Source organism: Lemur catta, chromosome 6 (genome assembly GCF_020740605.2).
Source record: "Lemur catta isolate mLemCat1 chromosome 6, mLemCat1.pri, whole genome shotgun sequence".
In the NCBI taxonomy this organism is placed as follows: Eukaryota; Metazoa; Chordata; class Mammalia; order Primates; family Lemuridae; genus Lemur; species Lemur catta.
This window is the reverse complement of record NC_059133.1, coordinates 55582830-55595427: the sequence shown is the minus strand read 5'-3', so window position 1 is coordinate 55595427 and position 12598 is coordinate 55582830. Positions and strand designations below refer to the sequence as shown.

Sequence of the window (12598 nt, the reverse complement as noted above, 5' to 3'; positions counted from 1 at the left end):
CCCCTGCCCACGGAAAAACCGTCTTCCATGAAACCTGTTCCTAGTGCCAAAAAGGTTGGGGACTGCTGAGTAGCACACTTAGCTATTTATGTCACCTCCCTCATGAGACTGTAAATGCCTTGAAGACAGGTACCCTGTTTTATTCATCTTTGTGCCATCCTGGATTGATTATACAACAATGGACATTACAATCATAATAATCAACATTTATTGAGCACTTTCTGTGTGTCAGGCACTGAACTAAGCACTTCACATACATTAATTCACTTAATCCCAGCAACAACCCTGAGATGGGTAGTATTATAATCCTCATTTTACAGGTGAGGAAACTGAGGCTCAGAGAGCTAAACTACCTTTCTTGAGGTCTCATAGCTAAATAAGGGGCAACACCAGAATTTAAACCTAGGTATTCTAGCTGCAAAATCCAAAGGCAGTAGATGGGATGCATTGGCACTCAGTTCCATCCCAAATTTCTGCCTTTCTCTTCAAAGAACAAAGCCAAAAAGTACATTTCCCAGATGTCCTTATAGCTAGGGTGTGAACCATATTCCACTAATTAGATGCAGATGAATGCTATTTGGAAGGTGGAAGTGAGGTGAAGATCGTCCCCTGCTGCTTGCAAGCCTGGGTTGGTTGTCGTTCCTGCTGCCAAGCCTGGTCATGGGGTGTTGGATTTTTCTAGAGCAGTGTCCAGTGTCCAGTCATTTGCTTTGGTGAGTGCTGAGAGACAGCTGCACCAGGAGAGGCAGTGGTGGCTTCCTGATCCATGGATCCCAGCTGCAATAGTGTATTCATGGGGTCAATCTGCTTCCTGATTCCCCACCAGCTAGAGTGGTTTATGTCTCCTGCAACCAGAATCCAGAATTCAAGGAAGGGATCTGGGAGTGGCTATCTGACTTGACTGGGTTTGAAGGCAGACAGGGTCCCAATTTATCACAGGCAATGGCAAAACCAGTAACTTAATTTACCACCTGGGGCTACCTGGAACCACTGGCCTATTGAACAACTGGCTTTGGCAGACTACACAGCCATTGAGCTCAAACCCTGTGGCGGGAAGAAGGAAATCAAAGGCTCTGGTATGGTCTGGCTGCTTTGACTGCACTGGTGAGCTTAAAGGGAAAAAAATGGCAACGTTGAGTTTTAAATTCTTGGCCCAAGAAAACCAGGGTGCTTCTAAGACTTCCTAAATGAATGTCTCAACTCCTATAGCCACGGGGCTGAGGTAGCTGAAGCCTGACACTTGCAGGTTGTTGGATTACATGATAAGTTCAAATCACAACCTTGCCAGGTCGTATGTGAAATCCCAAGGCATGACTGAGAAGTGTCCTAAGAATAGAGATAGGGGATTTTGGATATATTTGAGGATACTGAATGACCAGACCCCATTGGATCTCACTGACTAGCAGAGACAATTCCTTCTCTAACGAGGCCGCTCCTGTCTTGCTTGGAGATTCTGTAATGGCCTTACCTGAGGTAATGAATGTGCAGTGGGTGACTCTGGTGTATAACTAGGACAAATACAAAGTCTTACCCCAGGGAAGAAGATTCACAAACTAAAAGCATTGCAAAGATTTTGCTAGTTTATATAGACATAAATGTGGGCAATATGTGTGGGGTTGGAGTCTAAGGGTGCTAAATTAAAGAGCAAGGAACACAGGTTTAGATTGAGCTGAATTTATTTACAGTATATGGGTCCAGAGATTCTGAACTCAGTGTGCTGGCTCAGCCAGCTGGGAATGATTTTTATCTCTTTCCTCAGTTGATTGGCTAAAACCTGGACTCAGTAACAGCTTACAATAAATGAGGCTGAGATACCAGAAATTCTATTGTATAATGCAGAGGAAGGAATCCAAAGACTTAGGGAGGGAAGAATGTTGGAGCAGATTTGTCATGTACAATCCACTTACTCACCCCTAAATAATTCCCCCAAGAGGGCCTAGAGGATACTCCCTTCACTGAGGCATTGAGAAATATACCGATGAGAGAAGAAACAAAGCATTCTTAAAAAGCGTTATGCTGGTTTATCTCTGCATGCTCAGGAATGAAGATGGGAAGGCTACCACAGAAATGGGGTTCCTGGTTTCAATAGCAATGATAGGATCAATCCCAGCATGGCAGAGGCCTGGTGGGTATGATTACCTTAAAAGGCAACAGGGTCAGAATAGTAATCAGAATGGTCTGGCCCACAGGAATCTTTGGCAGTAATTATATGGTCATACAGTTCTAGTTCTGAAATAAGGAGACAGTCTATTAAAGTCACCTTTTTTCCTCTCTTAAAAATGTGACTCCTGGCCAGGCACAGTGGCTTATGCCTGTAATCTTAGCACTTTGGGAAGCTGAGGTGGGGGTGGGCAGGGTGGGGGGAGCGCTTGAGACCAGGAGTTCGAGACCAGCCTGAGCAAGGGCAAGACCCCGTCTCCACAAAAAATAGAAAAATTAGCCAGGCATGGTGGTACATGCCTGTAGTCCTTGCTACTCAGGAAGCTGAGGCAAGAGGATTGCTTGAGCCCAGCAGTTGGAGGTTGCAGTGAGCTATGATGATGCCACTGCACTCTAGCCAGGGCAACAGAATGAGAGCCTGTCTCAAAAAAAATAAAAATAAAAAAATAACTTCTCCCTAGGGACAATATGGAGGATGAATGGTGGGGCCAGAGGAGTCAAGAATAGAGGCAGAGAGACCAGTTAGGAGGTTGTTGTCAAACACCCATGATGGAGACCCTAAGGATCTTACCCAGGCATTGCAGCTGGAGAGTGGGTGGATTGAGCAGATACCAAGAGAGGAGAAACACCATAATTAGTATGTGGTCACCAACAGGGAGAGAGAGGGCTGAGGCCTTTGGTTGCTTGGGCATCCTAGAGGAGGTGAACCCATTCCCCTAGGTGAAAAGCTGAGAGAGAAGCAACATCCCTGGGAGAGAGTTTTCGACACACTGAGTCTAAAGTTCCAGAGAGCTACACAGAAAGGCCCTGTAGTAAACTGTTAACTCTAGAAGTAAGGAGCTTAGGAGACAGATCTGGGCTAGAAATGTAGATTTGGAGCTAAAATATGCTATTTATTAATTATAGTGGTTTTGAATAGTTTTGTGTCTCCTCTCTCTCTCTTTTTTTTTTTTTAATGAGACAGGGTCTGGCTATGTTGCCCAGGCTGGTCTCAAACTCATGGGCTCAAGCAATCCTCCCACCTCTGCCTTCCGAGTAGCTGGGACTATAGGCATGTATCACCATGGCCAGCTTTCCATTCTTGATTTTTAAAATAAGTATGTAGATAATCTTTCACTTCCAGGAAGATGGTGTAGACATCCTTTTCCCTATTCCCCCTACTAAGTACAGCTAAAAACCACAGGTCTTTGGGATCTACACCTAGACAGAGATCGTAGACTTGACAGTGACAGTATGACCCATAAAAGCAAAAATTGATAAGCTGGATTTCAAAATTGAAAATGTTTGCTCTGTGGAAGAAGTTATTAAGAGGAAGAAAAGACAATCAAAAGTCTAAGAGAAAACATTTGCAAACCACACATGCAACAAGGATAGTGTCTATAATACATAAAGACCTCTCAAAACTCAACAAACAATCCACTTAGAAAATAGACAAAGGGCCGGCTGAGGTGGCTCACACCTGTAATCCCAGCACTCTGGGAGGCCGAGGCGGGAGGATCACTTGAGGTCAGGAGTTGGAGACCAGCCTGAGCAAGAGTGAGACCCTGTCTCTACTAAAAATAGAAAGAAATTAGCTGGACAACTAAAAATATATAGAAAAAATTAGTCGGGCATGGTGGTGCATGCCTGTAGTTCCAGCTACTCGGGAGGCTGAGGCAGAAGGATTGCTTGAGCCCAGGAGTTTGAGGTTGCTGTGAGCTAGGCTGACACCACAGCACTCTAGCCTCGGCAACAGAGTGAGATTCTGTCTCAAAAAAAAAAACAACTAAATATACAACCCAGCATTTTCACTTCTTGGCATTTATCCCAGAAAAATAAAAACTTGTGTTCACAAAAAACCTCTACAGGAACAGCAGCTTTATTCTTACTAGCTAAAAACTGGAAACAATCCAGAAGTCCTTCACCAGGAGGTTAAACAAACTGAGGTGCCTCCACACTGTGGAACACATTTAGCAATAAAAAGGAATGAGCTATTGATGCAACAACTGGGATGAATCTCTAGAAAATTGTACTGAGTGATAAAACCCAATCCCAAAAGGTTAAAGACTGTATGATTCCATTTACATAACAGTCTTGAAATGACAAAAGTATAGAAATGGAAACAGCTTAGTGACTGCCTGGGTTGAGAAGATGGGGCCAGAGAGAAGTGGATGTGGCTACAGAAGGACAACACCAGGGGTCCTTGTAGCACGAAAATGTTGTGTATCTTTATCAATGTGAATATCCTGGCTGTGACATCTTACTTCAGTTTTGCACATGGGGTCTCTATTATTTCTTACAACTGCATATGAGTCTACAGTTATCTCAAAATAAAAGTCTGATTTTTAAAAATGTGTATGTAACATGTTTTGCATTTATTTTCTCCAAAAAATTTTTAAGGTTGTTTTTAAAATATTCAACCTTTACCCTAAACATGAGCACACACCTCCCCTAGCTTTTTCTGCTTGAGGATTCTGATAGAAAAGAACTCCCCCGCCCCGTATCTTAGGAGACTGGAGGGAGGCTGCAGTGCCCCGGGAGTCGTCCTGCGCTCTCCTGGGAGTTCCAGGACAAACTGGAAACCAGGAGATTCTTCCAGCTCCGGGTGGGGGGGCGGGGGGCTTCTGAAGCGGTGCCCTGGGTGCTGGCCTGGCCTCTGCGGGGCCACGGGACGAGCGGGACGGCCCCGAGCCCTTGGAGCACCCAGGCGCCACCCACTCACTCCCGGGGGCGCGGGGGGGTCCCCCGTCCGCCGCGTTGCGCGGGCAGGACAGCCGCTTCCCCACGCGGTTTGCTCGGGCAACGTGCCGAACCTGCGGGCGGCGCACAGCTGGGAGCGGCTCCCGCGCTCCACCGCGAGTCCTTCGGTGGGGAAGGTCCCGCCCGTCCTCCCTCCCGTGGGGTCAAACCCGTCCCGGGCTCTGGGGCCTCCTCTCCGTTCCTCCCTGCACCCCGCCCCCACCCTTCTCCCGCCTTGGCAGTGGCTCTGAGGGGAATCCCGTCCCGACCCGAAGCCGCTTTCTCCTCCAGTTCCTCCGCGCCCCTCGGGCCCGCCCGGCGAGGAGTGCGGCGGGGCAGGACCCGGTGGGGCGGGAGGAGTGCGGCGCAGAGCCTGGGGCTCGCCAGGTGCCCGCTGAGGGAGATCGGAGGGAAGACGTGGCTCTGGACCCACGTGTGGCCGAGACCAGCGGGTCTGAGACAAACATCCATGGAGCCGGACTGCCTGGACTCAAATCCCCGGGAGCCGCTCACTAACCGGGTGACCTTGGGCAAGTTCCTTAACTTCTCAGTTCCTTAGTTTCCCCGGTCCTAAAATAAGGCTTAAAAAAGTGCATTCTTCTTGGGGTTGTAGGGAGGATTATATAAATCAATATATTAATATAAACTAATAAAGCTATCAGGACCATAGTAAGTGCTATATAAGGTTTGATGTCTTTATATCGTAAGTCAGTTGAGCACCAGAATTCCAATATCCTCTTCCCAGGTTCCATGATTGCTCCTGCCCTTTCCCTCTCTGGGAGGCCTGTCACAATCGGGTTATGCACACTGGTCATCAGAAATGAGAAGGGTGGTGCACAGACACCCTTCCAGTCCCTCACCCTGGCTCGGGTGCCTCTCTCCACTCCCAACCCCAGGAAGGCCTTAGCTACCCATGGTGAAGGAAGGTAAAGACAGGGATGTTCTGGCCCCACCTGGCCCGGGGTCACCCACCAAAGTGAGAAAAGCTGGGAAGCCCCACAGTCTGAATCACTGTCCTGGCCGTGTCGCTACCTCTGCGACCTTGAGTTAGTCACCCTCTGGGCCTCGGGGGTTTTTTTCATAAGTGAAATAAAGATATTCCTTTTTTAAAAAAAAAATGTTATGGCCAGGCGCAGTGGCTCACGCCTGTAATCCTAGCACTCTGGGAGGCCCAGGCAAGAGGATCGCTTGAGCTTAGGAGTTCGAGACCAGCCTGAGCAAGAGCGAGACCCTGTGTCTAATTAATAAAGAAATAAAAAATAAAAAATAATAAATAAAAGAATTAAAGAATGTTACGGGTACATAATAGTTGTACATAAAAGATACTCTCTTCTTGAGCGCACATTTGTTAGGTGTAACACACTGGGCTGGCCTGCTCTAACCATATGAAGGGTTGTTGTGAAGACCACCTGAAATTATGCAGCTGGCAATGAGTCATGAAGTTCTGTAAAGTTCCACACATTCTGCTATTCTGGAATCTAGGATGCCTGTCTTCCCGCCCCACCCTTGTCAGTCCAGGAGGTTAGGGATTTTGTCTGCTTTGTTCTCAGAAGTGACCCCAGCATCTAGCACAGTACTTGGCACATGGTAGGTGGTTAGTAAGTATGTTTTCAATGAATGAATGAATGGTTCAAGTTTGGCCTCTCCACATAGGAATCTTCTTTGTGGCCTTCCCAGAATCTGGCCTCTGTGTGAAGACTTTACGACAGTGCAGTCCTCACGGACACTCTAGCTACTGGAACCTTTTTGAAAAAATTTTTAATTGATACGTAATAATTGTGTAGTTACTGTTGCTTCTCCTGGGCTGAAATTTGCCTCCTTTTAACCTTCTAGACCCACCTCTGCCCACGAGAGTTACACAGAACTCCCTCTTCCATATACAGGTGGTTATTCTAACCTGTGTAGAAGAAACCCAGGCACTGTTTAAGGATTTAGCGCTACAGAGGCCTCAAGCCCACCTGCTTGGGGAGGGGCCCCACAGCCCTGAATGGGCTGGAGAAAGTTTCTCTACACAGAAATAGCTCAGGGAATTAGAATTACAATGGTCCTCAGGTCTCAGGAGGCTCTGTCCCCCTGCAGGCCTGGTCAGAACATGAGGAAGCAGCCTGTGATGCAGCAGGAGGGATTTCGGGAGACCTTCTGGGAGACTCTGAGGGCATTCCAATGCCCTGGGCCTAACCCACACAGTTCTCCCTCCTCTACCCCCAACCTGCCCCAGAGCGGCAAGCCAAGTGGGCCCTGCCAGATTGTCTGACCTCGCCCCACCAGCCACCCCCTCAGAAGATCTGAAGAAGGTCATTTACCTTGTTGATCTTGCCCCAGGCCCTTCCCACACATGCCTAAATTTGAGTCCTGCTTTGTGTCCTCTGCTAGAGCTAATGACTTCCACTCAAGGTCAGACTGAGGGTTGGGGAGCCACAGTGGGTGAGAGACAGGGAAGGCTGAGGCTTTGTAGCCACCCAGATGTGGGGAGTGAACATCCATCCCCTGTAACCCAGGCCCTCCACCTGAAATGAGTTCCCTTTGGCAGGCTTACAATGCGCCTTCCCCTCTGTGCCTTCCCATAGCCCTGGTGACCAACCTTTTCCAGGGAGCCTTCCCAGCCATGTCACTCTTCCATGCTCTACCTGCCCACCCCCCACTAATATCTACAGCAAAAATTTTCAAACTGAGGAAGATGATCAGAAAAGTTAGCTAACCAGTATATAAATATATTTTCTAATAAAATTAATAGGATAGGGTAGTATACACTAAATCAGAGTGCATTCTGTGTAATAAGGGTGAATACTGGCCAGGCGAGGTACCTCACGCCTATAATCCTAGCACTCTCGGAGGCCGACGCGGGAGGATGGTTTGAGCTCAGGAGTTCAAGACCAGCCTGAGCAACAGCGAGACCCTGTCTCCACTAAAAATAGAAAGAAATTATCTGGACAACTAAAAATATATATAGAAAAAATTAGCCGGGCATGGTGGTGCATGCCTGTAGTCCCAGCTACTTGGGAGGCTGAGGCAGTAGGATTGCTTGAGCCCAGGAGTTTAAGGTTGCTGTGAGTTAGGCTGATGCCACGGCACTCTAGCCTGGGCAACAGAGTGAGACTCTGTCTCAAAAAAAAAAAGGGTGAATACTGTTATTCTGTTTCATGAAACACTTGATACTGTGGATCGTAATCAAAAAAAGCTTAAAAGTTACCAGTCTAGATTATTTGGTTCTGCTGTTTTGAAGGTCTAGTCTGGTTCTGGATATATGACCCATTTGCCATACCTATTCCTCTTCCTCCTTCTCCTGCCCCTAGACAGAACCATCTAATAGAACTTTCTGCAGTAATGGAAATGTACTTCATCTGCGCTGTCCATATGGTAGCCAATAATCACATGTGGTTTCAAACATGGCTAATGTGACTGCAGAAATGATTTTTAAATTTTATTTAATTTCAATTAATTTAAATTTGAGTAACCACAGTAATACCTACTAGCTAATGGCTACCATATTGGACAAGACAGTGCCAGATAATAAGCGCCCTGTGGGCAGAGACTGGGCTGTCTTGCTTGTTGTTGGACTGCTGGCACTTAACACAATTCCAACACATGTTAAGTTACCAATGAATAGTGGGTTGTTGTTTTTTTTTTAAGGACCCAAAAAAAAAAAAAAAAAATTAAAAATAGCCCTGACCTGCACAGTTGCTGATTTCTAAGGTGTAAATACTCTCACCCTGGTCAATTTCAAGTGGTTGAATTCTGGCCAGCAAAATTTCCAAATTTAACAATTCGCTCTCACTCGCTTTTGTATGAATAAGTGAATGAATGAATAAATAAATAAGCAAATCACCTACCAAGATGGGGCTCTGCATGCAGAACACCTAAGGGAAAGAGGACTAAGGAGAGTAGAGAGATCTTTTAAGACATCGATAGTCCTCTCTCTCCTTTTTGTAGCTCCTCTTTGTCCCAGGAAACAGAACCTAGTGGGAGAATTGGTTGAACTTCCTCAACCGTGGCCCCACTTCATACACACATACCCAATTTTTAGAAAGCCCAGGAGCCTTTTGCAGGCCTCAACCGAAGTCGTTCTAGCCAGAGGAAAACCCTGTATGTTACAAAAGCTATAGAATGAACATTAAACCATTAAACTCAGCTCAAGTAAGGTAGGTGCTACCTCTTTTTAACATTTCCCAGGCAGAGGGAGGAGAAGCGGATGAGTAAATTGACACCTAACGGGTACAATGCACACTATCTGGGTGATGGGCGCACTTATAACTTTGACTCAAACTGTACAAAAGCAATTTATGTAACGAAAACATTTGTACCCCCACAATACTCTGAAATAAAATAAATAAATAGATAAACAAATTTCCCAGGCATAGAAATTACGTGACCTTCCTCAGTCACTTAAATAGCCCTTATAACGGGAAGGCACTAAAATGGTAAATCTTGCTGTCATTTAGGAATGCTCAATGCAAATGTTTATAGGCCCCAGGCACCACTTTCTACTTCTCCTTTGAAGAAGGGCTTTACAGGCCTCCCCTGGGTCACTCCTGCATTCCACACAGGATCAAAGAAGGAGGGACAGGTGCCTACTAGTGGGACAGCTTGGACCCAGGTCCAGACCCTCAGTCTCAGCCCTAACTGATCTGAAACACAGAGCATTCAAATAAAATTTCAAGCAGCAAAACACAAGCATCAAGAAAGGTCATGAGGTTAACTCAGAGCCAAGGAAGGGCACGGCAGTAAATGCTGCAGGTGTTCAGGGGGAGGACGACAGTCATGATTTGTGGCAGAAGTGGAACTTCAGTGATGCTAAGACTTGTACAGTGGGAGAGGTGAGATAATAAGAACAAACTCTCCAAGGCCCAACTGCAGGCCTAGTACACGGTAGGTACTCAATAAATACAAGTTCACTGGCTTTACTTGAGTTGAGTGGCTAGGGTCCCAGAGACTCTGAATCTTTGCTCTTGGCTGTAGCAGGGGCAAGTGAGCATGGGTGAGCACATGCCAAGCCTCACAGCACATCTCCAGGGAGATAGCCTTGAGCTGGCAGGAGCAGCCAGTCGTGCAAAAGCACGAACAAAAGGGCTTTGTCCCCGCAGCTCTTATTGGGGATGTCAACCCTTCAGCTGCCCCAAGACCCCAGGCCTAGATAAGTAGGCGAAATTCAGCCTGAAGAGCATGGCTCTGCCCAGCCAGAGTCTCAAAGGCCTACTACCCACCTTGGCACTGCCTTGAGCCCCATCCAGCACCAGGCACAGCCCCACACCATGCTCCTCAAGGCTATAGGATCCCCCTGTTGACTGGATGGTCACAGCCCCGGTCAAATCAAAGTCTTCCTGGGCTTCTCTGGAGCTGTCCCTCATTTGCTACCACTTCCAGGCCTCTGTCACCCCAACCCAGCCCTTCCAAGCAAGTTCTCTGGCTTGTTCAAGCTCCTACCAAGTAATATAAAATCATCCTTTAAAGGTAGTATAGTATTGTTCAATTCCTTATCCAATAATTCCAAATTCCAGGAAGGTCTAAAGACTAAAAGTTCTTTGTAACTCACTTACATGCAAAATCTGACATGAGGCTATATATAGTTTTTATAAATCCTACTTCATGTTTCACTGCAGGAATATTAATGGCACTGATGCCATGATTCCAGGTGCCACCTGAGATCCTACTGTGGTCTTTCTTATCTTAGATTACATGCACCACATTTCCTTTGTAAAATCTAAAATATTCTGAATTCCAAGAGCCATCTGGACCCACAGTTTAGGTTAAGGTATTGTGTGCCTGCAAAGGAAGCCCCTGCTAAAGTTTAGAGCGAAAGGAGCCCCAGCTTAAATGCCTGCTCTCTCCAGAGATGCACAGGCCCCACCAGGCAGAACAGACAGGGCCTTAGAGCTGATGACGGGAGGGGTCCCAGGAAGACAAGCCAGGGTTGGGGGACTTGGACAGCTCAGGACAGTGAGTATTTACCAGCTGGTACACAAGTGCAATGTTTCCAGAGACTTCAACTACCTCACAGCAGCCCAGGGGCATATGTGCTGCTCAGCAGGGTGACTGCACCTCTTCCAGAAGCAGCTAGACCTTGAGTAACACACTTCTCTCCCCACTTAGGGTTCTTCCTCATCTAAAGAAATCCCCCTGGGAGCTGGGGTGAGGGGGTGAGGAAAGGAACTGAAGCATGTAGCACACTTAAGGAACTCCATGGGGTACTTTGTTCCTTCATCCGGTATTTCTTGACCACCCTGTACCATGCTAGGCCCCTGTGGGCAAGACATGTATAAATGAGTCTGAACTCAAGGAGGGACAGAATGTGCACATACAATTAAAAACAAAATTGAACTGAGTAGATTAAAGAGAGATTTCAGAGGCGAGTTTGGCCCAGAGAAAAAGAAGCCTAGGGGATGAGAATAGTGCCTGGGGCGTCAGGAGCCCTGGGTGGGTCAGGATGACTCACTGTGCAACTTTGACAAGGTTCTTCCTCTGGGCCCAGTTCTGCTCATCAACAAAATGTAGATTTAGGCTTAGATGTCCTCTAAGTTCCCTTCCACTTTCCAGGATGCCAAATATCTGAAAGACTGTCATTTGGGAGAAGATAAATTATACCTAGTCTTTGTGATCCCCAGGGGTACAACTAGACCAAAGTGTGGCAGACAAAGGAGGTAGGTTTCTGCTCGGGTGAAGGATGTCCTAAGTCTCTCTCCTACACTCATCCGGCAAGGCAGCCTGGGGCTTGTGCATGGGGAAGGGAGTCAGAACGGGTGGCCTTACTGGTCACCTCCCTCCAAGACTCCATAAGCTCAACCCCAAGAAAGGCTTTGGGGTTGCAGAGCATTTGCCAACTTACCAAGCGGGTCTATCTATTATAATTTCATCCTTGTAGCAGGTCTAGAAGGCAGTGGGGAGGGAACTCAAGGCCCAGTCCTCAAGGACCCTGGGGGCAGGGAAGGAAGAGCCTCTGGATTTCATGTGAGTTACACATTAAAGCAGGGGAACTTACCCCTATGCACATAATACACAAAATGCAAATTTATACCAAATAGCAGAATATAATCTGTGTGGGGTTAGTGGCAACATGGGCTGATAAGGGGTTGGGGAAAGAGTTCCTTTCTAGCCGGGCATTTCGCCCCACTGCTCTGTCTCTGTCTTTCTCTCCCCCATCTCCACTCTCTTTCCTCCTTCTGAGGAGGAGGCCCTGCCCTTGAAGAGTGTAAATTGTGTTGGGCAAACACTGGGCAGACCCATCCACAGGAAACCCTAAGGGACAAAGGTCCAGCACACTGTGCTGTTTTGTCACCAGAGACAAAGGATTGTGCCAGGATTACAGAGGAGCAGGCTGGGCAGGAAGAGGAGCAGGGGAGGGGCTTCCTGGAGGTGGGGGGAGGGGGGCATGCTGCTAGATAAGAATGAGTGGAATGTTCCAGAGCCACAGAGGAGCCAGATTATGCCCCTCAAGACTGAAGGGCCTGTAGATAGCACCCCTGCACCAAGCTCAGAGCTAAATCTGAGCTAAATCTGGCATCCCTCACCTTTCCAGCCCTGTCCAGAAAAAATGGGGTGGGCGAGGGATCTAGGACATGAAGAAAGGCAAGTGGCCTGCCCTGGGACAAAGACAGGGGTGAATGAAAGCTCCAGGGTCTGGGATCCCGCTAAATTTTATCTTCCTTCCCATAACAGCAGCTCCAGTGGCCCCATCCTAGCTTCCCAGAGAGATATCCCTGGACAGAAGTCAAACAGCCACAGGAAC

The 12598-nt window shown here is 47.4% G+C and overlaps 1 long non-coding RNA gene across 1 annotated transcript; it reads right to left on the bottom strand.

Moving 5' to 3' along the window:
• Window positions 1-454: 454 nt before the first annotated feature.
• LOC123639786 lies at window positions 455-11708 on the bottom strand. Its single transcript, XR_006735807.1, has 3 exons — window positions 11699-11708; window positions 11309-11429; window positions 455-777 (listed from the first exon to the last, which is right to left on the bottom strand). It is a non-coding gene; the product is annotated as an uncharacterized LOC123639786 (long non-coding RNA).
• Between the last annotated feature and the right edge of the window lie 890 nt (window positions 11709-12598).